The 26911-nt window shown below is 43.0% G+C and overlaps 2 long non-coding RNA genes across 2 annotated transcripts in view; one reads left to right on the top strand and one right to left on the bottom strand.

Moving 5' to 3' along the window:
* The window catches only part of LOC113876655, a 117120-nt gene extending 99217 nt beyond the window's left edge, over positions 1-17903 (bottom strand). The window contains exon 1 of the long non-coding RNA XR_003506553.1: positions 17794-17903. This is a non-coding gene — a long non-coding RNA (uncharacterized LOC113876655). The remainder of the gene's footprint in view (positions 1-17793) is intronic.
* Positions 1-26911, top strand: part of LOC113876656 — a 133629-nt gene that overhangs the window by 41413 nt on the left and 65305 nt on the right. The window lies entirely within an intron of this gene.

Here is a 26911-nt window from a genome sequence, read left to right as displayed (position 1 = left end):
TATTATCTTATTTTGATTTGCATGATTTTGATCTTTTAATGACTGGCAGGTATTGTTTTCCCAAATATTCGTTGCTGGCCAACAACTGTGCCTCTCCGGTGAGTCACTTTTATTTTCAAGCCTTAATATCCCGCAGTTCAGTCGCTCAGTTGTGTCCAGCTCTTTGCAACCCCATGGACTGCAGCTCGCAAGCCCTCCCTATCCATCACCAACTCCCGAAGTTTACTCAAATTCATGTCCATTGAGTCAGTGATGCCATCCAACCATCTCATCCTCTGTCATCCCCTTCTTCTCCCACCTTCAATCTTTCCCAGCATCAAAGTCTTTTCAAATGAGTCAGTTCTTCACATCAGGTGGCCAAAGTATTGTAGTCTGTAGTTAGAAAATGAGCAAAGCTTACTGGTCTGCAGGATATGGAACACATTTTTTTGGTTTCATTATTACCTATTTGCAAAACAAATGAGCTGATGCCAATCAAATGCCACTGTTCAAAGTATCTCTGGCCAGAAACATAAAATGTTGAAACCACAAGTAACCTTCTCATTAGACCCTGCACTGGTTAATACCCCACTTTAGTCTAATTTGGGGCCCTATAATTTAAGAGGAAAGTGAAAAACTTAACTTCAAAAAAACAAGCAGTAACAGAAGAGTAAACTTGAAACAGTTCTTATTTAATTGGGAGACTAGTGCATATCATCTAGCTCCTTGCTGGCACTTTCCTCTGGCTTGAAGTCTTTAGACAGTCTCTAGAATTTCTGGACAGCCTTTCTCTGTGTACGTGTATCAGCACATCTGAGATAGTACCTCTTAGAAGACACAGGTCGTGTTTAGTTCTCTTTTTATAATTCTGCACAAATAGATCCTTTCTAAGGATTCTGTTTAGTTGTATATTGAGACTGCGACCACATGTAAGAAGAAGAAGAAAAAGGAGAATGGGGAGAAAAATTATTGTGAATGTGTTTAATAGAAAAATACTGAATACGTGATAGTGAAGGAGAAGACTCCAGATGCCACTAAGAATCTTTGAATGAAAAATCTTGAGAAATCCTTCTTATGATGTAACCATGCTATGGCCTAGACAGGAAAGGGAATAGTGAGCTGTAAGCTTCCTTGGGGATATAAAGAGATCAAAATTGAAAGGGAAACACCCTGACATAAATGTCTAAAAACAGCAGACTCCCTGTTTTCCTGTGTTCTGTTGACCAGATCTCTTTATTAGCTATCTCCCAGGCCTCACCAGTATCAATAGTGGTTCATAATGATGGCCTGAGGGCAGAGCAAGATCTTGAAGTGCCCTCTGACTCATCAAAGAAAGATTAAATTAAATGTATTTTGTTGAGGTCTAATTCTTTTAAAATTGGTAATCCATGTGTGGTATAGATGATAATTCCCTATTAATCCAATATTTTATTCGACCAGAGCAATCTTTGAGTCATCTATTTCCCACCCACAAGAAGGGGTTGATGCTAGTCTTTAAATGTCGTTGAGCATTCATCAGTTGCGTCTCTATTATATGTCGCTCAAGGAATTTACATAAGCACAGCTGAGTATCTGTTGTTTTCTTGCTCTGTGATAAAAGTTCATTTTTAAAGCCTCAAATTGCGATTTGTCAAAGTCCATTTGCCAGTTCTCTAACAATTTCAGCCAAATTGTAAATTGTATAACTGTCTGCATCATTTGCATACATAATCATGTTAGAGTGATGGTATAATCTAGGCACATCATTTATTAGAAGAGGGAACAATAGCAGCCAGCTTCCAATTCTTGGGATACTCAGGGTAATTTATTACATGGCTGATGTTTTCTTTCTAATTTCCACCAAATGATCTCTTTTAGAATGATGAGCACTAAGGACGGCTGTCCCTTGTGGATTATCTTTACTGCTTTCCTAATCTTGAATTGAGAGCCAAGACGAGCACCACATTACACGTCTGCTTCATACACACACACACACACACACACACACACACATGCACAGAGTAATTTCAGTCCAAACAATATCACAAGAGTTCAATGAAACATCCTCCTGAAATGGTGCCCTGTGTTAAACTAATTTGATCTCTGAGTCTAGTTATTGAGTATTCTTTTCTGTGCATTGACAATTTGCCAATTGCTTGCTTCCTATTTTTAATCAATCTTGCAGATAATTTACCAGCCAACTAAATCGTTTTACTGGCCTATCACACTTCTCTACCCGACAGAGAGCAAAAGTAAATACAATCAGTCGTGTGTTGCACCATAGGAAATTTATGATGACCCCAGGCAAGTAGCTTTCTGCAAGACTAATTTATGTATAGTCACATCTGTCACTGTGGCACTTGGACACATCTTAGGCTTTTTTATTAGTTATTCCTGGTAACAACCCTGTGAGATCACAAGGTGGGTCAGATATTCCCTTCCTCAAGAGGCCTCTGAAATTTCATTCGATGCTACTACATTTCAGGACTCAGTCCTCAAGTCAGGAGTTTGGTCCAGACCACTGATCAGGATCATCTCAAGTCCTAGGACTCAGAAGCTCTATCAGGCCCAAATTCATTACTCCATTTATTAATTTTTCCCCACAATAAATTCGGAGAGGGAATCACTTTCCTGGGGTCATAAAATGATTTAGTTGTAGTAGGGATTAAACTTCCTTGTAAGTTAATGATTAACAAAGACTCAGATCTGGATTCTTATTCTGACTCAGCCATTTATTAATGGTGTGACTTTGGGCAAGTTGCCTCCCTTCTCTTGCAACACTGTCATCTTTTGAGAGCGAGGGAAACATTGCTTATCCTTTGGGCATTATTGTGAGTGTTGTAGTAACAGGTCACTATCTGAGTGTTTTCTGGGCTAGGTTATTTATGCTCCTTCCTGTGTTTAATCCACAACACAGCCTTGAAAGAGGTGGAGGGTGCCTCTGTATAGAACTCCTGGTACAGAATCAACACTCAATATTATTAGGATGCTATGTGGTAACTCATTCTTAGAGTTAGTAGAGAACATCACCATGGTTGTCTTTCTTTCCTGCTGTTTATTTACTGGAAACATCTTGGAATTCAGAGAGGAATCTCTTCAAGTTGCAAAATTACAGGTTAACAGAATTTGAAGTAATTTTGGCTTAAAAAACTCAAGTGTGGGCAGAGACCAACTGATGAGGCTCTCTGCTGACTCTCAGAACAAATGCATATAATCTCAGCTTTCATATACAAGCCTGAAACTCACCAGATCCACCTGTCTCCTGAGTTACAGAGGCACGGTTGTACCTCCAGCCAGAGTCATGCTCAGGTACCACAGAGCATTATTGCTTGATGGCTGTATACACATAGGCCCTTAGAATAGCACATGTCCTACAGTAAGTGCTGAGTAAGCATTAGCTAGTATTGTTACCATAAGCATTACCCTACTCTCATCACACCCACTAGTTATGTCTGCTAGATCAGCTTTCTTAATATACAAAGCTAGAAAGATTCTCCTGTCCAGAATGAGATTTGTTTGAATGGCTTTCATATTCTTATGACCAAGTGATACTACCTAACTTTCCATAAATATTTGTGGAACAGAAACAGGTGTACATGCTCTACAGATAAGGCATCTCTAGAGATATAAAGATGAAGATGCCTTGAATCCTAACCTCAAAGAGCTTATAGTCTGCTGAGAGAGAGGGTGGGGCCTGGTCATAATGCAAGTCAAACTGGGGATTTTTTAAATATCGTGTGTGTGTGTGTGTGTGTGAGTGTGTGTGAAGTGCAACAGGATGGGAGGGGTCATAGAACTTCCCAGAGGAACTGACCATAGAGCATGGCCTTGAAGGATTAAGGTATCCTTCTTTCCTTCCAGCCATCTACCTGCCCTTCCCCCTAAGCCCCAGGCGCTAAGTAAGAGGACCGCAGAGTCAGTGCATGCATGATCTTGGTTGTCGAGGCCATCCTGTGCAGAGAGAAGAGATATAGATGTAGATCAATGGCCACAGGAGAGTGGAGCGAGTGCTCATAAAGAGACTCTAGGAGGGGCTAGAGGAGCCCAGAGGAGAGTCTTCTAAACTGGAATGAGAGATCAAGAAAAGCTTTCAGGAAGGAGGTGATGCTTGAGGCGGATTTTGAATAATAGTTTGAGGAGATCATGAAGAGGATAGAAAAGAAAAAGAAAGACAAGCTAGGTCAAGACATGGAGGCAAGAAAAGTGTTGGAGCTTTATGGCACCCCAGGTAGCTCAGAACATGCAGGAGAGCTAAGAATGAAAGCAGAGTAAGGTGGGCAGGACGTTAGGACTGTAATGGGAGGTGGGAGAAGAGCAAAGGAGGCAGCCTTCCAGACAAAGGGATCAGCAGGATCACAAGCAGAGAGATCTAAAAAGTGAATCACGCAGAAAGCCAACAAGTGGTGTAGCTGGAAGAGAGGTGTGTCTGAAAAGGTGAAACGGGGCAAAGTCCATCTTCCTCCTGTGGAATTTCCGTCTGGCTCCCTCAGCACCATCTGGCTGGCCCAGTTCTCAGTGGTACAGTATAGTCATTCTGACTCCAGGAGCCCCAACCTCCTCCCCTGCCATACCAATGGTTTTATGACTTTGATTTTGATTCTGGGCCAACTTGGCCATATGGCTGGGCTTCCTTAGTACAGAAACCCTTTGAGCCATTTGCCCTGAGTAAATTCATATTTTCTTCTCTGGCTTCAGATCTCTCTCCCATGTGGCTTTTGATTGGCCTCCCATTTCGACCAGCAGTTAGTGTCAGAAAAAGATGGTTAGGAAATAAATACCTAAGAGATACTTAGTTCAGAATGATGGCGTTCTTTCCACTGTACTCATTCGAGAGAATTTCAAGAGCTCAGAAATAATTAGTCTTGTTTCGATCTGGGCCGCATCTATGAATTCTAACAAGGTTGTATCCTTACCCATCATTCTTAGGTAAGGAGTGGCTGTTGGACTCCAGCAGTCATAGTAAGAATAGTAATGAGCTTAAATCTCTGCATTTAAATGTCTTTTCTCAAACTACGGTCATGTGAACCACAGAAAAAGAAGTTTCTTCCCAGTGATTTATGTCCTTGGTGTTTTCTGGAAATTTTGTCAATCTTCAGAGAATAGTCTAATCATCCATAGATTGCATTAAAGTCCTCAGAAGTACTAGCATGCCATAAATGCCTTTATTTTTTTAATGTATAGTAAGCATTAATAGGGCTTCCCAGGTGGCTCTAGAGGGAAAGAACCCGCCTGCCAATGCATTAGACATAAGAGATGCAGGTTACATCCCAGGGTCAAGAAGTTCCCCTGAAGGAGGGTATGGCAACCTACACCAGTATTCTTGCCTAGAGAACTGCATGGACAGAGGAACCTGGGGGGCTACAGTCCATGGGGGTCACAAAGAGTCAGTCACAACTGAAGTGACTTAGCATGCATGCACAGAAGCATTGATAACTGTCAGGACTTTTTTCTAATAATTTAACCCCCCAAATGCCTAGTTTGCACCTAGCTCTTTGTCTGCTAACTTAGATGTTAGTGAAACACAGTGCCTTTCTTTAAGGAGATTTTGTATAATTCAGTATTACCTAAAATAATACAAAACAAAAATAGCAAATCTTCCTCACTGCTATTATTTTTAAGGATTTTTTTACACTCTTTTATTATACTAGAAGAGTCTTTCTCAGACCAAGGCAGTTTGCAGGGTCAAGTCTAAGATGTTTTAGCAACATTTTCTTCTCAAATGGGCAACAAAAGCACTAAATCCGTTTGAATTTAGTGAACCAGGCTGAATATTCCAGATTTATTTTAGAACAAAAAGAAATTCATTTGAAAGATGCAGATTGTTCATAGACACAATTGCCTTAATTAATCAGGCTCTTTAGGTTGAAATGAACTGGAACCAAACTCACATTAGTAAAACTAGGAACATATTAATTCGTATACCAAGTGCCTAAGCTAGGTGGCTTTAGGCTCAGCTGGATTCACCAGCTCAAATATAACATCTATCTCACTTCCTCTGTCTCCTCACACCCTCCTAGGTTCTGTTTGCCTCATTTCCAGGTGGACTATTTGCATGTAATAGTCCTTGGCAGCTCCGGGCTCACATCTACCAATATAACTACCCCAAGGGGAGCCTCCCATTGCCAACAGCTCCAGCAATGTCTTGGATTGGGCTCTCATTGTCTCAGCTTGGGTCCATCATTCTAGGAAGGGTGGTGTGATGTCTGACTGTCAGGGTAAGACACTCCCCCGCCCAGAGAAGTTTAGAGTGCCTACTCCAAAAGGGAAGACAGCAAGTAATGCCCATTGTCCATTATGATAGCCACAATAAATTCTAGTGTGTTGCAAAATCAAGTGATACAGTTAGGTGAAGGACACAGAACCACAAACTAACAATAATAATATAAGTGGCAATAAACAACTAAAAAATAAAATACATCATAAAAATTAGAGTTTTTCTAAATTTTAAAATGACAAATAGTTCCTTTGATTGTATTTTCACCAACTTCAAGAAATTAAACTATGATTGGCCCAGATGATTCCTGAACGCCCTTTAAGATTTTTTTTTTAATCTATAATTCTATATATTGATTAGATTGATTAGTTCATTGTTTTAGAACCATCTAAAAATGGCTTCCAGGTCATGGAGCTAGGTAAACTACATTAATACTGTGTAAACGATCTGACACTTCTGAGATTTTTTTCTGACTATGACTTCTCTACAAAGCCAATCTAAGATATACTCCTTCAGGGGATTTTTTTTTTAACTTAATATTATTTTATAGAAGAAGCCAAGACAGATTTCAACTCTATATTTGAGTGAAAATATATCACATCATTTTCATATGATTACTTAATAATACTGAATTCTTCCTTCAAATTTACAATCACATTCCCACCATAACTCTAAATATATGAAATAGAAATTCATGAAGGGATTTTATGGGTAAAATAAAAAGTATTCCCTAGAAATATTTAATAGCTGATTAAAATCTTTAATTATAAACTTTTAAAAGCCAAATAATAAAGTCCAAATGTGAGAATAGAAATTTTACCAACTTGATTTGATTTGATTACTGTGAGCCTAAGTTCTGCCTGCCTGGAAAAAAATAACATTTTTTTTTTTTAGTTTATTTCTCTCTTTTTAACACTGATGTGTAATACTCAAACAGAACCTCTCACAAGGGCACTTATCATTTTATTCTATTTTTCCATCATTTGCACATTTCTTTTCACTTCCATTTCTTCCATATGAAACACTGATCACAACAAAAGGCAAGCCTCTACTTCACAAATTGACAAGAGTGGCGATTCTCTTTTTAAAAAGATCGTAATAGATGCAGATTTATCAGCTTTAGGGTTATTTCATAGACTCTTTTTTTTTTTAACTAAGTACTGCCAATCTGCAAAACACTTTTTACCTTATTTCTGAAATAAAAGTTACATGGAATTCAGCAGCACATCAGGAATAACAACACTCACTTTGGAGTTAGCATCCTTCATGCTCTCATTGTGCATCTGAACTCTTGTGAGGCTCCCTTTCATCCAACCAGGCCTCCCAGAGGTACCTGTTTCAGTGATAAGATTCGCCAATTTTTCATCATTCCAGAAAAGATAGTAGCCGACTGTCTCTCTAGTGGACTCAGTGATCTTACCTTGAGGTGTTAAAAATCGCTAAGGGCTATAAGGACTTGTGTAAATTACAGCCATGCAGAGAGGCATTGAAAAATCAATAAGTAATGAAATAGTACTGGAGTGAAGTAGCCAAGAGAGCAATGGGTGGGAAACTCCCAAGGACACAGTTTCATTTTGTCAAAAGGTAAAAGAAGATGTTCTGATGTGTTTCTATAAAACGGGCTTCCTCGGAAACAAGAGGCTATTGGCGTAGATGGCAGGAGGATCACTCCAACAAGCCACTAGATGCAGTGGACTGCGAACTTCTTGGTACAACGGCTTTATTTTAGACAACCATCCGTTTTATTCCAGTTAAGCAATAAATATGGCATTTTCTTCATTACTTTGGCTGTCCACCCCAACACAGTTTTTCTATCCCCTGATACCCAAGCATAGCCCATTTCCTCCATTCTACAAGGGACCATGCGTATTGCTTCCACAAACTATCCTCATCCTTTCTGATTGTACATTAGCAGTGTTTCCCCAAGAAAGTGACAATGTGGTTGAATCTGGACATCACTTCCCAAGAGCTTCCGCCCATTCGCAGATGACTGTGGATATATTCAGCCTGGAGGCTACAGCTCTGCAGTCTAGGAACATTCATATAGTTGAGTCCCTGAGCTGATAATTAAATCTGCTTCTGCTTTTTCTTTCTTTCTGTATAACTTTTGAAATCTGAAATGACATCATATTGATATTTTTGATGTTGATAATTCGTTTTGCGATGGTCAAACTGATTTTTATAAAATCATATTTGAGTATCACAAAGAAATAGATGAGGGGAGGGATCCAATGCAGTCGACTTTGCTTGGGAGAACCTACTTCCTTCCTGCTGATGGGTGAAGGTCCCATCTCTGTCCTTTCCGGTGGTGATAATGGCCCTTGCTCCTTACATAGCCATCTGGTATGTAAATTAAGCTAACTATAGAGAAGGATGAGCCAGGCACAATGAATCCCCCCAAGGTCTCAATCAAGAAAAAGGAAACCCTAAAGATGTTACCTAAGAACTGATTGAAATGATAGCATTACAGTTGCTTTGTGCGTGTGTGTGTGTGTGTGTGTGTGTGTGTAACTTCTGTCCTTTGTTTAGCAATAGAACAATGAAAACTGATCATTAGCCTCTATTTTGGGTCAGTTGGTGTCACTCAAGCTACAGGAGATGAAACTTTAAAAAAAAAAAAAAGACACCCGCCTGGAAGAGAAAAAAGTAGCCATGAGTGTTTGTACAATTAAAAGACTTGTAGTCTTGGTGAATTGAGATTTGGGTGTTAAAACACCAAATAAAATATCCTACTTATCTCCTTTCCCTTTACCAATACCCAAGTACACTTGGCACACTGACAAGCAGAATCTTTCGTATCTGATGAAACCAGGGCAGTAACTATCAAGTGAAAAGGACGAAGATGTGAACCAACTTCCAGCCTGTTCCCAGCCCATTTACGATATGTTGGGTATGTTTCCTGATAACCGATGAACTAATTTTTTAATATGTGTCAGATACACAACATCTGTATACACTCCATTATAATTCAGAATCTGTACATATACTCCAAAGTGCTGATCACCCTAAGTCCAGTTACTATTCATCACAATTCATCCCTTCCAACCTTCATCCACCTAAACTAGTTTTAATTGTTTTTTTTTTTTTACTCTTAGGCTGTGTCTCCCTGTACTATGTAGCATGGGAAATGAAGACATATATCACATTTAGGAGAAATCTGTCCACTTCAGGCCCCAGAAAAACACTTTCTGATAAGTAGTGAAGAGGTAGTTTAGGTGGCTTGGGTTATCTGGTAGTCTGACTTTCCTCTTCTCCGTAATTACACGAGCACATGGAATCATGTCACTTTCTTCGTGCCTATATATTCTGCCATGTCTGAACGAGGGTTCTTGTTGTTATTCAGTCCCTACGTCAGGTCCCACCCTTTGCAACGCCATGGACTGAAGCACGCCAGGCCGCCCTGTCCTCCACTATCTCCCAGAGTTTGCCCAAGCTCATGTCCATTGAATCAGCAAGGTGAAAAATCCAACAGACGACAGATGAGTACTTGTGCTACACCCAGCTTGCTTGTCTGTCTGCTCCATGATGTACTCCCTGAGGAAATCCCTGCTGATCGGGCCCACACCGTGAACAGAGCAATACCCACCTCCTCTAACAGTTCATCCACTGATGCCATTACCCATTGTTTATGACATTGCAACCGCAGTAATGAATTGATATGTCTTGATCTTTGAAATGCTTAGACAGGAGGCCGCACATTATAAGAAAAAACAATGTCAAGACAACTCTGCTCGGCAGGGGTTGGATATGGATATTGTGCAGGAAAATGCATTAAAGTTGAAGAGGGTTTTGTTTAACATGATGGTTTTAAAGACGTAAACAATTATGATGGGCAATAACTCCTTCAATCAGAAGATTATGGAGAGGCCCTACATAGGCCAGGGTGCTGGTGTGATTCCAAGTGGTGCTACCACCAGGAAACACTAGGGGTCACCATATTAATGCCAGAGTCTGGGCTCCATTGCTCTCCCGAGAGCCTACCATCCAGGAGCTCTTGGCTCCCTGTTTATTCAAGGAATGTTGCTCACTGCCTATCATTCATGATGCGGGACCCTTTGCAGTTATTTCAAGCACCAGTGAAACAATGGGGTAGAGTCCTCTCTAAGCCTCTTTCTGGTGAATGACATTTTTTAAGGGCCACCTAAAGAGTATCAATCCATTATTTGGGGCTAGAGGTAATTATAAGGGGTGTGTAGGCCAATTAACCAAATATAGAACATTTTCATTCAATAGCTGCACAGTATGCCAACTCAAATGCTCTGCTAAATCCTGAGTCTCTCAAACCATGTCAACACTCTTTTACTTGCCAGGATTGATATTCTGTTGAGTGTTGACTAAAACATTAATCTTTCTCTTCCTTTGTTTCTCATCTCTTTATGTTTTCAATCCTTAATTCAGAAACTAGTTTCCAAAGAAGTGTAAGCAGTTGTCTGAAATCTACAGATATGTTATCACCAGGCTCTATCACGGTCTCTAGCATCAGAATGGGAATCTGCTGGCCCAGGTACAGAGGAGGTCACAACCTCACAGTGATCTGATTCTGCTCACTCCTACCTTAGTCCTAAGAATAATGCTACCCACCCCACCATCATAAGTAGGAAAGCTCTAGTTATCTCCTTTGGGGTAGACTTTCTGAAGGGTAGGATTAAAGCAGTTGAAGATCTGCGAACAGCATTTAAACAACACACACACACACACACACACACTCAATCAATATTCCAAGGGAAACAGATGGCAGTTAATAATAATGATAAGATCATAGCCTAGATAAAATGCACATCTAAGTCAAAACTAATTTCAAAGCTTCTGGATTTTTTTTAAGTGTTTATTTTTTATTTATTTATTTTTATATTTGGGTGCACCAGTCTTAGTTGAGGCACAGAGGATCTTTAGTTTCGACACATGAACTCTTAACTGGTTACGGCATGTGGGATCTAGTTCCTGGACTAGGGATCGAACCCAGGCAAAGATCGAGTCTCTTTGATTCTCTTTATTGGTTGAGTACCTAATATGCAGAGCCATCCATCTGGCAGTGGGGGAGATAGAAAGATATACATGTGCACAGAAGGTAATTAGTGGCTGTGGTTTTCTTTCCCTGTCCTCACCATTTGTTCCGTCTTACCCAAATATATCCCCTCTCCATCCACCATTTCCCTCTCACCTTGCTCAGTCATGGTCTCATGCTTTTTTCTGCATTTCCTATTATTCTGGACTCCAATCTCTCACCTGCACCCATCCTTTCTCTCTCTGTAGCCTATTTAACTATACATAATAGTGGAGAAACTGAAATATATTTAATAACTTGCATTTCTCTTCCCCATTAGGCCTTTCTTTCTCTAAGAAAGAAAAATATTGGTATTACTTTTATTTCTGTGTGTAGCTTTCAGTCAGTTTTTTCTGTGGATTATCATTTCTTGATAGTGAAAACAGAGGGTTCCCCCTTTGCTTCCTCTGGAACAATCATGGTTTAGTGGGAAAGTGATTTAAGATATTTCTATCCAGCAAATTAATTTTGCAAAGCCAATGGTACAGAAGTAGAGAAGTAAATCAAAACCATGCCAAAGGTGGTATTTGTTAAGAAGGTATTTGGGGAGACTTGAAATATGCTTCTGTCGAACCTGAAAATTAAACTCTTTGGGTCCAACCCTTAATTCCTACCAAATTACAATGAGCCATACAGGATATATTCATATCAGAGGGCATATTCGCAATTATTTGTTTTTTAATTTAAGTTCTTTCAAACTCTAGCCTGTAAACACCGTACATAAGAAAGTTCTTTATCTCACTCGAAATAAGGAAACTTTCTTAGTTAAATAAGGGGCTCACAACTTTGACATTCCACTTCTCCAGAGTTGGGAATTCTTAACACAGTGACCCTTGGCTATTTGCAGCTGCCAAAGGGTGGGAAAGAAGGAGAGAGAGAATTTCTCCGAGGCTCTCTCAGGGCAGCGCAGGCTTCAACAAAAGTTGCAATGGCATTGTCAGAAGCATACTGCTTGAGAAAGACCGTATAAAGTCTAGCTCCAGTTCAGTTACATCATACACTTTATTTTCTTTTTGGCTCACCAGTTGATGTTACCCATAATATAATTTTCAAGTCAGATTAGCATCCTTAATATATCCAAAGCTGTGTTTGGATAATCCTGATGGCCTCATAAATAAGAAGGCAATAAAACAGACATTTCTAACCAAGGTCTATGGATCCCAGCAATTCCATGGTTGTGTTGAAATCCCCAGAAAAACATATGTGAAATTTGGGGTTCATATTAACTTTTCTGCAGAGGGAGTTCAGAACCTTTACTATTTCCTCAAATGAGTCATGCGCCCTCCACCCCAGGAGCTTAAGAACCCACTGGACTCGAGTGTCTTCCCTAAGTGAAGTTTTCTGTAGCTCTCCTAGTCAGGCTTCACCACTGCCTGGACTAGAAAATGTCAATTAACGATATAATACCCGTAATATTTGCTGAGTGTTTTCTACGTGCCAGAGCACAGTTGTAAGCACACTGTGTGCAGTCACTTCATCTTTATCAGGTGGAAACTACTCTTATCCACACTCTATAGCTGAGGGTGCTGGAACACAGACAGGTGGGCAGCTCGCCCATGAACCCAAGTTGGGAAAGTGGCGGTGCTGGGACACCAGCAGGGTGTGGCCCTGTAGCCCTGGGCTTAGCCATTGCTTACCCTCTCTGCCTGCTGCTCTGGACTGAGAAGCCCTCCTGGGCAGGGGCTGTCCCTTTCAAAACAAAATAGAACTGAGGGTCGAAGAAAATGTGAGCACTAAGAGGTAAGGAAATAAATTCCCTCTTGCGTCTTCCTGCTCCACATTCCCAGGATGCAGGGCAAGGCAGGCAAAAGGTCAGGGCACTGCTTGGTGCTGGAGAGGGCTCCAGGGCCTCAGGCAGGTCTGTGGGCCCGAGGGGTTGGTTGGTCATCTACCATCAGGGCCGCCGGCGCCTCACATTTGAAGATCACTTCCAGTTGGCAGTCCCTAGTCCCATCTCTCCTCCCCTCCCACCTGCCAGGAAGACCGGTGGAGATCATTTCACAGACTAGAATACTAGGGCCAGAGCGATCACAGCCTAGATTATAGCAGGGCTGTGTCTAGGGCCCCAGTCTCCAGACCCTCTGTCTAAGTTCTCTTTCCATTTCTCTTTGCTGCCTGGCCCATCAGTATCACTTGGCAAGACTCTGCGTGCACTCACCTCCGCTCCAGTGAGCGCCTTTTTACTTGTGGCCAAAGAGTACACATTACTTTGAACCAATACAACCACATTACTTCCACTATCTCATTTAATCCTCAAAACAACCCAGTGAGGTGGCTGTTATTTCCTCAGTTTCACAGACAGGGAAACTGAGACACAGGAGCACAGCTTGTCAATTACAAAACTCAAGACTTCATACCCAGGCATGTCTGACTCCCCAGCATTTGCTCTTCACCACTGGGCCATGCCACTGTCCAGGGAGACAGGAAAAAGCAGAGGAGCAGGAAATGAACAGCCCCGCTTGTATGATGAGCAATGCTTTTTACCTTTTCCGAGGACGGTACAAACGGAAATCTGTTTCAAACACTAGCACATGAGGTTAAAATTAAAGAGGACAATTACGAGCGATTAGTCACTGGAGTGGGGCTCCATGGGCGTCTTCAGAAACAGGATCAGCTCTCACTCACTTGGACCTGGCCCAGAGGAGCCATCAGAGAAGTCTTTTCTAGGCCTGTGATTCTGTGATTAACTCTTTTAAAGGAGCCAGACTGCCAAAGCTCATTAGAAACAATGGCCCCATTTCTCAGGGGCTGTCGAGTCAAGCGGGTCCTGAAGGAATTTCTTTGGTACCCAGGGATCATGAAATTAACACCAGAGCAGCTGGCACCAGATCACTCTCCTCTGCTGAGACCTCAGGAAGGGAACAGTCACTCAACCTTTCTGTCCTGAAAACCCAGGAAGCAAGGACGGAGGGTGGTTTGAATTTCAACACTTCTGAATGCATCATTTCAAACAGCCGCTCTTCTTAAATTTTAATTCATTCCAAAGTCCCAGGAGAAGCATCCTCAATGAACACAGAGGGGCCAGGAAGGCTTTGAAAAGCTGGTGGGAGAAGGTGATCAGGAAGGACTCTGAGGCTCACATGCCAGGGCTAGGGGAACGGGTCTGTCTGTCTCTGATCCCTGAAGCAGCAGGCCACCTGAACAGGGGCCTTCAGAGCTTCTGCATAGACCCCTGGCATGGACGGCCAGCCAGCACCACTGAGCTGCCACCACCAGCGCTTCCAAAGGGGAAGGCTAGAAGGCCAATGCTCTCAGTGGGTAAAACTGTTCTTTGTGGAACCTTCCCTAAGCTTCCAACATTATGTCTACTAAAGAGTGTTATCTCAGCCCAGAGGAGGCCTGGCCCCCTGCAAGCCAGAGAGGCCATAAGGCTCCCCTCCAAGGGTAGCAGGATCCTTGGGGCAGCCTCGTCCCAGACCCCAGAGTATTGGGGTTTCTCCTCCTGCAGCAAGAGAAATATGCATCTCGAGGTTCTCACTGAAAAAACTGGATCAGAGAGAGCCAGAGAAAGGTCTGACTTATCGCCACTGTAAAAGGAAAAATGAAAAACTGAAAAAGAAAGAGAGAAAGAAGAAACAAGTGGGGTGGAAGAATGTAGGGGAGGGTCAGAGTTTTTTTTTTTTTTCCCTGCCACAGTTTCTCTTTTGGAGATCTGAAATCTGCAAGTGTTACGTCAAAGCTTTCTCCAAGTGTCTTGATGGGGGTTTTTTGTTGTGGGGTTGCTGCACTCCCGGGACTCATTGGGATGGCAGGATAAAAATTAATTAGAGGCTGTTTGGAGGGGGCTTTGCAAGACAGCCTGAGGCTACACTTCAGTCTGGTTGTTAGAAGCAATATCATCACCGCCTCCTCGCCCAGCAAACAGACCTGCGCTGGGGGCAGCCAGGGGGAGCCTCGGAACATTCAACACAGACATCAGAGCCAAGACTTCCTCCCAGAGAGATTACTTACCACAAGCCAGTGGATCTACCTGCTGACAACCTCAGAAATATGTCTTGTTTCATTTTCAGATTTTTAAGAGGGGTTACATAGGAAGCTTACAGAATCCTGATGAAATGGTTGGTGGAGGAAGAGATACTTGCCTCCTCCATGCCTCTGACTATGACGTCCAGGCAGGGCAGAGCCACCAGGCTGGCACAAGGCAGACACAAGGCCCTTTCTAGGATCTGCCTCCTCCTTCTAGAGGATGGCAAACTAAACGGGAGGACCCCAGGAGCTGGCATGCTTCTACATGACCAAAGCTGACCCGTGATTATTTCAAATTCAGACAGTTCATAGGAAAAATAACGCAAGCCCTCTTGGCGCCTCTTTCTCTGTTCCCTTCCTCTGCCCTGTGGTCCTCACGCCTCCTCTCCTTTCTCACCCACATGTCACCTTTCTCTACCTGAAATACTGGTTCAGCCAGTGACCTTGGGGTTGAAATCATCAGAACCGGCTCCTTGATTCCAGATAAAATAGTTTAAAGCCTGATATTAGTCTCAGCATTTCGTTAGTCACAAGTAGCTTTCCCAGCTGTATATTTCACCCAGAAATGGAAAACGCAAAGGAAGCAGATGCCTGGGTTTCCTTCGTAAGAGCACTTTCAGCCATTATGAGAGATCCTATGGACCTCATATGTATTTATCTCCAGATCACAGTAAACATGTTAGCTAGTTAGTCCCTATAACATTTCCTGTGATGCAAGCAATCACAGGATCATAAGATCCCTGTCTTATGGATAGAAAAACTGAGATTGTTCCTAATTCTCATGTCCAGAAAAAGGCAATCTATGTGTGAGCTCAAAGAAAATTTGGAGCATCCGAGGGCCCTCCCTGCTCCCCAGACTTAGCTGTGTCTGTTTTATTGCCTATAATTGCTTCCTTGCATCATGGTGAAGATGGGGGTGGGGTAAACCAATGGGAACAATTATCAAAAGAAAAATAGCAAGCCTCTCACTCCCCACCCCCACCCCCCGCAAACAGCCACATCCAAAATGAATTCACCAGCTGCGTCATAATATGAAATCACACCGCTGCACAGCAGTTTAGCAACTTCCCTATTTGAAAGGTGCATTCTTTAAGGTGAGTCTTGTTCCCTTGAGCTCAGACAAAGAGTAATCCTGGCAGTCATCAGATCTTCAGGAGAGGACAAGAAGACTTCGTCGTGGGCAGGCTTACCATCGAACCTCAACACTGAGCTTACTTCAGAGGGCTGTGAGGGGTGTGAGCCCTGGTGAGCCAAGCTGGCATCACCACTGTGTTCTGATTTGCTTACACATAACCAAAGGGACAGGGCTTAGTCCCCAGTACGTGGAGACCATAGCGGCTGGTCAGTGAGCTCAGAGGGGAGCCCAGGACCACCCCTTGCCCACTTGCTCTCTGCCAAAGGGAGGCGAAAGGAGCTATATGGAGGCTGCTCTTAGAAACCAGGTCCCCACTTAAGTCAGGGCCAAGGGGTATGGCTACATAAAGCCAAATCCGCTCCACTAAGTGCTCTCAAAACTAACCAGTCTGCCCGAAAATCAATCTACTGCTTTATAAGCAGCCAGCATATTTAGAACCATGGAAATTAAAGATGGAAAAGACCTATTAAGTCTTCTAGATCATTCCCTAGGGCCCAGTGCAGCCTCATTCCCCGAAGTACATTTGTTAGCACTACGTCAGGCCTAATTTCAAGTGTCTCAAGCAATGAACATAAAGGAGGCAGAGACAGTGGTGTCGGCCCACGCCAGGGAACAATGATCGTGTGATTAGAATCCTCCACTCTGCTCGCTGGCCTTTGGCATGCACAGAGAGGGTTTGGATTCCCCAGGGCTTGGCTCAGAAGACACCAGCAGCTTCTAGAGAGTGCAAACATTTAGAGAACTTCTCACTTCTTTGTGTGTAAGCAGAGTAACACCCTGCCTTTCAGGAGCATCAAGGTATTAGCCTCTCTGTAAATAAATTGCCAAAAGGGGAGAAGAGAGAATCTAGGTGTGCCAGGACTCATGTTGAAATGAACCAAATCCTAGCCCCCACCCCCAGAAATCCAGTCTTCTCTCTTATAAATTTTATTCTGGGTTGGTCATGGGGTCCCCAAACTGCATTTCCAACTGGTGGAACATTTTGCAAGATGCCAGGGCTATATTCTAGAACATCCAGGAGCTAGAGATAGGAAAATAAGAACAGATGGCTCACAATAGCCAGGTTTTTCTGAGAAATCATTCCTCTTTTTATCTCTGTTCCCAGCTAGAGAGGAAGCAGGTCACATTCACAATTTCAGGTGGAAGACTCTTTAAATGAGGGTAAACAGAAGCCAAAGCTGATAGAATCCAGAGAACAAAGGGATCAGAACCGAATGCAAGCTGTGTCCTTTCTAGTTCTCCATCCTGAACCAATGGAGAAAGTCCCTTTAGAGATTTACATTAAAAATTCCAAATCCCAGCATTGCGCAGTCCAGCTCTGTTATAGGACACGAGCCAAGGGAGAAGGGAGTCTTTCACAGGTCCAGTGCAGAAGTGGCAAGTGACAATTCGTCGACCCCAAAGACCTCGAAAAGGAGACCACGTCCCATTTCCTGGGATAGGAATTCCCTCCAAAGAGACTCTTGTCCCCCTTACCTGGTCTCGATGAGGAAGCCCATTTTCTTTCCTGCATAGTTGAAGCAAAACTGAACTTTCCAAAGCCTGAAGTTTGACTCACAGGCCAGCAGCACATTAGTTTGTGAAGCCCCCCGCCTCCCACCCCCTCACCTTCCTCTCTATAACTCTGTTCTCTTCCACTTTAAAGCATTATCTCATCTCACCATTGCCGCTTTTTTTAAGTTCAATGTCAATAGCTAGTTAGGAGAGGGCAGGAGGGTCAGGGTTTAGGACTCCAAACCGTCCTTGACGTTTTTCTGTAGGCGGATCTGCTGTTTGCATCAGCCCCATAAAAAAATAAAAAAATAAATAAAAATCCCTCTTTACTATCTGAGAAAAGATCAGAACAGGAAAATGTCAGTTTGAGAGCTGACAGAATTCTGATAAGAATGAACTGGAAATAAGAGAAAGAAAGGAAGAAATGCTGTCGGAGTTTTTAATTTAATGTTTTTAGACAAATACATTTCCCACTGAGCACGTTTGTGTTTTTCATACACGACTCTTCCGTCCCTCCACCTCTTTTCCAAATGCTCTTCTTGAGAGAAAGGCTGTCTATTTTGACTTGATTTGATTTGATTTTTACGGTCTTTCCACAACCTTTCAAAGATCTGGAAGGGTCAGCCCTCCTGGCCTGAGAGCTGTGAGCACATTCACTCCATGGCATTTCTTCTTCTGAGCCCTGGAATCATTTCTACTTTCAGAAGTACCTCTACATATTTTTAGAGTTAGGGAGATAATTTAAATTCTCAGGCTTAATTGAACCGACAGAATAGAGAATGGAACGCTCCAGATGGAAACACTTTCTGAGTGTGACGACCTCCGAGTTCAAATTTAATACCTACATAATAAAGGCTTGAAGATAATATAATGGGCATTGTTTCTGTTGCTTTTTCTTTTTTTTTTTTTTCACTTGTGTAGCAACTTTACTGTTAGAGGAAATGGCTGGTGTTTTTAAATACAGGCTACACGAAACATCAAGAAGTGACCCCCATTAAAAGATATACTTTTCATGAAGAAAAGGCCAAGTCTTTGATGAATAAAACACTCGGTAAGAGTTAAGTGTTTTTCTGAATGAAGGAAAAAAAAAATCTACAACTTTTCCTGGAAATGAGGCAGTTTCCTAGTTCACATACAAAAGCTTCACTGAGCACCTATTCTATGCCTGGCATTCGACGAGGTGTTTTATGCCATCTCACTTAGATACGATTATCCACATTACACAGCTAAGAAGAATGAGGTGAAGGGGGGTGGCTTTGCCTAAGATGACGTGGAAGTGGCGTGAGAGACAAAAGGTGCACGCCGGGCGGACCTGCTAAGCCTCCCCTGTGTGCAGGCCACGTCTGACATTTAGTGATTTTTGTCCTGCCTCTTGATGCGGGGCACCTTAAATGTCCTATATTTGGCTATTTTTAGTAACTTACAAAAGCTTGTGAGAGCTACTTTTTAGGTTGTTTATTTATTTACTTACGTATCTGGCTGTGACAGGTTTTAGTTGCAGCACATGGGATCTTCAGTCTTCATTGTGGCACTGAGAATCTTTAGTTGAGGCATTAAAACTCTTAGTTGGGCTATGTGGAACCTATTTCCCTGACCAGGGATCGAACCCAAGCTCCCTGCACTGGGAGTGCAGAGTCTCAGCCTCTGGACCACCGGGGAGATCCCTAGAGCTACTTTTCAAATTTAACCAAGTGTTCTGTTTTTTTGTTGGCTTTATCCGGCACCCCTGACACCCAGGTCGTAAGATCCCGAATCCAGAGGTTCGCCCTTTCTTCTACATGAAGAATGGATTTTTCTGGACACTTGATGAAACAAACAATGTACACACTAGGCCTGATCTGTAGTAGTTAGGAGTGCGGGCTCTGCTGTTGTTGGGACTCGGGTCTCATCCTTGTTCCACCACTCGCAAGCTGTGTGACCTCAGGCAAGATTCTTAACCTCCCTGAACCTTGGGCTGCCTGGCTGTAAAGTGAGGATGTGGTAAAGTAAGAGTGGGGCCTACTTCATAGCGTCGTATGGAAATTTAAGAAGAGAATGCATGTAATAACCCGGTTTCTGGTACATAGTAGGTGTTCAAGAAATATTAGCTATTACCTTTATCTTCAAAATCATTCTATGATAGCTCTTCAAAAGCATAACTGCTCAAGCATCCTTTTGCTTTAAAACGTCTGCAAGAGACGACGCAAATCCCTTAACTCTGTCTTTAACATCTCAGGCATACTGGCTCCACCAAACTCGGCAAGCTATTCCCTACTACCACTCATAGGAGACAGCCAATTAGTGATTGTCAGCATAGCCTGTTGAATACAGCTCTGAATTTGACTAAGGAAACAATTATGTTTTCAGACTTAAGTGTGAAGTCTTTTTCTGCCCAATAGGATGAACTGATAGTGGGTCCTTGGGCCTCCTTGTCCTTAAAGGTGGACTTTTTAACTAAAGATGCCAGATATCTTAGTATGTTCTGGGATCCTCTGAGCAGGACCACCACAGTGGAGTAGCCAAAATGCTAGAGAAAGCGTCAGTAGGAAGGTTTCTGTGATGAAAAGAGTTAAGGTTTTGACTGTCCACCACCCTCCAGTCTCACCACCCTCCCTCTGACCAAGGCCGTTTGAGATCACGCTGCCTGGCTTCGAAGCAGGCAGGCTATAAACACTAAGGAGGAATTTTATTGGCCCGTCCTCAACTCACTATTTTATTGTCTGGCATTTCCGCTACCTTCTCTGGAAATTGACAAAAACGTCTTCTATGAAACGGCTTTCGGCTTTGCAAGCTAGTGTTCGCGTTGTCAGCGAGGGCCTCCTCTGTGGCTGTGTTGTCTTCTCTCGCACTTGTCACTCTGTCTCCTGGTCACCCTGTGCTCCTGGGAGGCGCCAGCCACTGGATGCTTCCATCGCTGGCCTGGGAGACACGGAGAAGCACCAGGCCCTGGCAGCACCCCCATGCATGGGGACTAGACAGGAAGTTAATTCAGAAGGGAGGGTGGGAAACCACCCAAAAGAGCCGGCATTCCCCCTAGGAGAGAAAGAAGCGGCAGGCCAAAGGCTCGCCCTAGTGAAAACCAAGGATACAAAACAGGCCTCTTTATAGACACATGACCTGCATCCCTGAGGCCCTGCTCTTTACGGATTCATGCACTGGCATAAGTTCTAAATTGCTGCCAGTTTCACAACTGTTTTTAATTTAAAGGCCTCCAGGCCATGATATTCCAGGGCAAAGAGAGATTTTTCATCAAGCAGAGCAGAAGAACGAGATCAGAGCGCCCCCACGGCTTGCGACAGCCGACTTCACCTCCTCCGCTTAGGAAATCGTAATTAATTTCTCCCCATCTCCAAAATGTACTTCCATTCGGAGATAAGCGAACATGCTGGAAACCACTCAGAGAAGGCTCCGAAGGGCAGAGCAGTCAAGCGCAGCAGCTATGAACATAACTTCTTTAAAAAAAAAAAAATAAAACAGAAGGATATCTCAGAGTTTTCCAGAAGTTAAGACAGTGGCAGTCTGAGCTATAACATCCACGATCTCCAGAGGCCAAAGGAAAGAGACGGGTGTGGTGACACCCCAGGACTAGAGTCCACACAGACGGGGAAGGCCTGACAAATCCCTTTGCGGTGGGCGGAGGGGTGGTGGGGAACACAGGCAAGGCGGCTCACCTCGCTTTACAGTAACCAAGTTGCGAAAGAATAGGAGAGCGAGCCAGGGCAGTTATCCATTTTGTTATCCACCGCTGCCTTTTGAAAGGCCAAGTATGAACTTCTAAAAGTTCTAGTTGGGAACTTCTTTACTTACTCTTCCTCCCAGCTCCAAAGAGAAGGCCAGAAGAACCAGGGCCTTGCCCGGTGTGTTCTCTACCTTCCTGACGTTTAGAAAAGGCACTCTCCCTGGAGGGACATTTGGGAGAAGATGCCCCTACTAGGTAGACTGCATGGCTGAAGGACTGATTCTCCCCGTGAATGAAGAAGTTACCTGTCCCTCCAAGTGGCCACTGCCCTGTGTCAGGACACGCCACAAGGCAGCCTGATAAGTAGAACATCAGCTGGTTTCAGCTTCCATTTGTCCCCTTGGCCAGGCACACTTACCAAACCCACAAAACCCCCAAGCACGCACAGAAGTCCTAACAGGAACGATGCCTCCAACACACTTGTGTGACGCATTGACCTTGTACAGCTGATTGCCTCCTTCCTCCCAACCATCGGAGCGTATTTTTCCCAGGACATTTTTTCCCAATTCCCTTTGAGCGATGATTGGATATTCACAGCCAAGGGCACCAAAGGGAAGGAATGGAACTTGGGTTAGAAGGGCAAAATTTCACCCCAGCCCACTCATTGTAGATAATGGAGCTGGTAGTGATGTGTGATGTTCAACAGCCTCATGCGGGCTTCCCCATCCATCAGGAAGAAACCTGCGCTGCCCACATCAGAACAGAGGGGTTTGGAGTGTCAGTCTCATTCACACAGACAAAGCTGATATAAAGAGATGTATAGCTCTGAAAACAAAGCCACAACCTCGCTTTAAGCCCTCCTTGTACAAACTGCTCCTGACATTCCCAAAGAAGATCATCATATAAAGAAACAGAATGGCACTGACCGTGTGATGCACCTGGAAAGACCAGGATGGCAGAGCAGAGCTTGGGTTGCCCTGGCAATGCCAACGTGAACACGCCCAAAAGGGTAGACAAGATGGGCTGGCAGAGGAACTTATTGGCAACAGTCACCAACTCTCAACCTCCTTGCAGGAGTGGGCTTCACACCCACTCATGTCTTCTATGTCCTCCCTTCAGCATCTGTGGCCTCAGGATCTCTGCTGGCAGGCAGGGCCCAGAGACCAGGTGTCCTGGATCCTTTTAGTGAGTCTAGATCAGACTGGAGAGTAAAAGCAAAAAAAGAAAAAAAAAATGAAATAAGAGGATCCCTGGTGAATGGATCTGAGTCCTGAATTTCTTCCCAACGTGGCTTTACATTTTCCCCACAAATATTTGGATCTGTGCATAGTAAGTCAGATTTTGTGGAGAAACTTGCTCTCTCGATGACCCCTGGGTCCAAGAGTTGGCTGGAGACAGAAACGACTGGCCAAAGCCTGGATGGATTCAGCTGGGCTCAGTCCCCGAAGGCTTTGTTCTTCAATCTGTTTATACAGTTTCCCGTAGGAGTCTGTAATTTTAATCAGTAAATATCTCCCTTGATTTATCACCTTCTATTGACATAGTGGTAATTCAAGCAGTGGAACTAAAGCTGGGCCTGCTGTGTGTTTTTTCCCCTCCTTGTGCCCGGCCCTTGTTTGATTTTTCTCCATCCTCTTAGGTAATTGGTCCGCCTCTGATACTCTCTGTATGACCGGCTGTGGTCAGGGGTCAGTGGGCTCCCCCTTCCAAAGAGCAGAATATTGTAACCAATCACAATGCAACTCCATCTCAAGTTGGCGAAAACCAGAGCAGACAAACCACAGACTGATGGGACCCAGTGGATTTCGTTTTTAAAGTAGAAATCCAAGATGCTTATAAAGAACACTGTTATCCTCTCTAGCCCCAGAGACAGTGTGGAGACTTAAGCTGCTGATTTAGTATCTCTGAGTTGAACAGGAAGATCCTCCGTCCCAAACCTTCTGGACCTGCCAATTTCCACATTAGCGGATTGATCCTCTGTAAACACCAGGTTGGAAAAGGCCTGGAACTCAGTTCTACTTTGTATTCAGGCATTTATTTATTTAGTATTTATACTAGTAAACTGGTTTAAAAAATATGCCTTAGGCCCGCTGTATCTTGATTTTAGCATCACATTTGACCTAAAATGATCTCCTTGTTGGCCAAGATAAAGAAACGAGGCTTTGCTAGTCATAGAGCTGGGTGAGGGTTCAAAGCTGACTTGATATGCACCAGGGTTCTGGGCTAAGGTGATCGTACTCATGTCCACAGGTGGACTAGAACTAAAAGGAAAAGATTGATATTGGAGGACAGGGTCTAGATGCCCAAAAGATCTCAATGAACTGAAATGATGGGCTGAAACTTCAAAGGCCAAAATCAATAGAAAGTCCTGAACTTTGGTTTCCAAAATCAAATGACAGAGCACTGAACAAGGACAATCTGTTTAAGCATACATTTTGTGAAGCTGTTTGTTAGAAGTTTAGGGGTGGACAAATTCAGTAGATGCTAACTGCATTAACGGTGGCCGCCAGATGACTAATAAAATCTTAGGTTGTGTTGGTAGAAATATGGTTCTCTCCAATCATCATCTCTCTAAACTTGACTTTCATTGAAGTTTTTCATCTTTTTATCCCCTATTAATAACTAGAACCATGCCTACTACTACAGAAGCTTATTTAAGTATCATTTAGATGGATGGATGGATGAATAAACAGAGGCAAGGATGGATTACAAGGGAAGAAATTGACCCACTGGTCAACACATGTCTAAAGTCCTGTATTGTGTTCCATTTTGAATGCTGATTTTAAGGATGGACATGAATAAACTAGAATGGGTCAAGAGAAGAATGTCCAGATAGTGAAGGGTTTGAGAATCATCCCTAGGGGAATGAGTTGAAGAAATTGGTATATTTAGTCAGAAACAGGAGAAGGCAAAGAAGTCTTGGGTTTCTCTGGTGGCTTGGCAGTAAAGAATCCACCCGCTAGTGCAGGAGATGCCAGGTTCGATCCCTGGGTTGGGAAGATCCCCTGGAGAAGGAAATGGCTACACACTCCAGTATTCTTGACTGGGATAGAGGAGTCTGGTGGGCCACAGTCCATGGGGTTGCAAAAGAGTCAGACATGACTTAGTGACTAAACAACAGCAACAAAGTGGTCTTGGCACTGGGAAAGGAGAGAAATGTCATCTAGATTTAGAATTGTGAAGGCAGGTGCACATGAGAGGGATTAAAGCAATTTACATTTCTTTGGCGGCTACAGCTAGAAGCACATGGTGGATTTTTGCAGATACCCACCTGTAGTTCAGCTCAGAACAAAGAGGAAATCTCCACCAGTCAGAAGGGTCCCCTGGTGCCAGGAGCGAAGTAGCCTGATTCTACCAGTGGATCTTTCTCTTTCCGATTGTCATAAGCAGCCCCCATCCAGAGCAGCTCCACCCCTCGGATGCCTCCACAACTAGCCGTCAGTTCTTCTTTCTCACTGCTTTTCTTCAATAGTGCTTTACATTAAATTTAGTTTACATGTCTGTCTCCTTCACTAAGTTACAAGTTCCTTGAGAACAAGGCCTGTGCCTTTCATACTCTTTATACATAGTAGACACTCAATCAACATTTACTTTATTTGTTGAGTTAAATACAACCTGGCTGCCCCTTTGATTCAAGTCTAATACCAAAAAAAAAATTGTTTGGTCTAGTCTGAGATCTGTGGAAACACAGAGGCTCTGGAATGGCAATATAGCTATGTTGGCATGCCTCCAGAGTTCTGTATTTGGGGGAAGACTCATCTGTAAATCCATTCTTCCCATCTCTAAAGTAAGGATACTTGTATTTTTGAGGTTTACAACGTTGTGTACATAATGTTTCAAATTCTTTCAAATAGAGGTAACCTCTGAATTTAAGGTGCCATTATAATGATATATGTCACATTAAAGAAACATTTTCTCCTTCCTCTTTACCACCAGCATTCTTTTTTCGCTCCCAAAGTTCCCACTATGAAATCCTAGAAAATTCATTTTGGGACTTCCCTGGTGGTCCAGTGGTTAAGACTCAACACTCCCATTGCAGGGGGCACAGTTTCAATCCATGGCTGAGGAACTAAGATCCCGCATGCCACATCACATGGCCATAAAGAGAAAAGACATTTCATTTCAGTAAAATCATTTATCTGCTACCCATCCAAATATATATAAACTAGTGGAATCTTTTTTGCATATGAATGGGAGAGACCTTTATTTTCCCTCTTAAGGGAATTAATAACTATTTGGGCTTTTCTTAATAACTCAAATCATGAAATAGTTTAGTCTGGGGGATATACAGATTTCACCTTCAGATCACATTAATGGAACAGACTGTCTCAAATGTGCGGATAGACATGTTTCCATGATTTAGTCATGCCAGTGGTGCAAATCCAGGTGGGGCCAAGAATGAGATGATGAAGATAGTCATCCTTAGGCTTATTCTGTTGGATGAGAAGAATCACTATGATGCAAGCTTTGTGCTATTTCTCATGATTACATCATTGCCTTCACAGTGCATTATATTGCAGGGTGGGGCTGAACCAGCACTTCAGTAAGACTTTTCTGGAAGCTCAGTTTTTATCAAGCTTATACTCCATCATGTTGCCACCTTCTTTCCCAAAGGTGGCAGCATTCTGGTGAATGGTAAAGTAAAAGGATTTTCAGAGAAGTAATTAGGAAAGTACACAGAGGCTAAAAGGAAAAAAAAAAAACAGGCTATTAATCACTAAATAATTAAAAAAATTCAGTCGACGACATTTTCCTTCTTTGTGTTCTTGGCTATGAGAGAAAGCGAGATTCATGAGGACAGGTCAGGTGACCATGTCTTAGCTTTTATTTCTACATAATACAACATACGATCATGATGAGTGGTAAGAAAGATCAGTCATCCAGTCCCATCACTTCATGGCATATAGATGGGGAAACAATGGAAACAGTGAGAGACTTTGTTTTGGGGGGCTCCAAATCACTGCAGATGGTGACTGCAGCCATGAAATAAAAGACACTTGCTCCTTGGAAGAAAAGTTATGACCAACCTAGACAACATATTAAAAAGCAGAGACATTACTTTACCAACAATGGTCCATCTAGTCAAAGCTATGGTTTTTCCAGTAGTCCTGTATGGATGTGAGAGTTGGACTGTAAAGAAAGCTGAGTGCCAAAGAATTGATGCTTTTGAACTGTGGTGTTGGAGAAGACTCTTGAGAGTCCCTTGGACTGCAAGGAGATAAAACCAGTCAATCCTAAAGGAAACCAGTCCTGAATATTCCTTCAAAGGACTGATGCTGAAGCTGAAATTCCAATAATTTGGCCACCTGATGAAAAGAACCAACTCATTGGAAAAGACCCTGATGCTGGGAAAGATTGAAGGCAGGAGGAGAAGGGGACAATGACAGGGGATGAGATGGTTGGTTGCCATCATTGACTCGATGGACATGAGTTTGAATAAAC

The sequence above is a fragment of the Bos indicus x Bos taurus genome, chromosome 18 (genome assembly GCF_003369695.1).
Source record: "Bos indicus x Bos taurus breed Angus x Brahman F1 hybrid chromosome 18, Bos_hybrid_MaternalHap_v2.0, whole genome shotgun sequence".
Taxonomy (NCBI): domain Eukaryota; kingdom Metazoa; phylum Chordata; class Mammalia; order Artiodactyla; family Bovidae; genus Bos; species Bos indicus x Bos taurus.
Note: the sequence above shows the minus strand (reverse complement) of the source record. Positions and strands in the feature narration are given on the sequence as shown.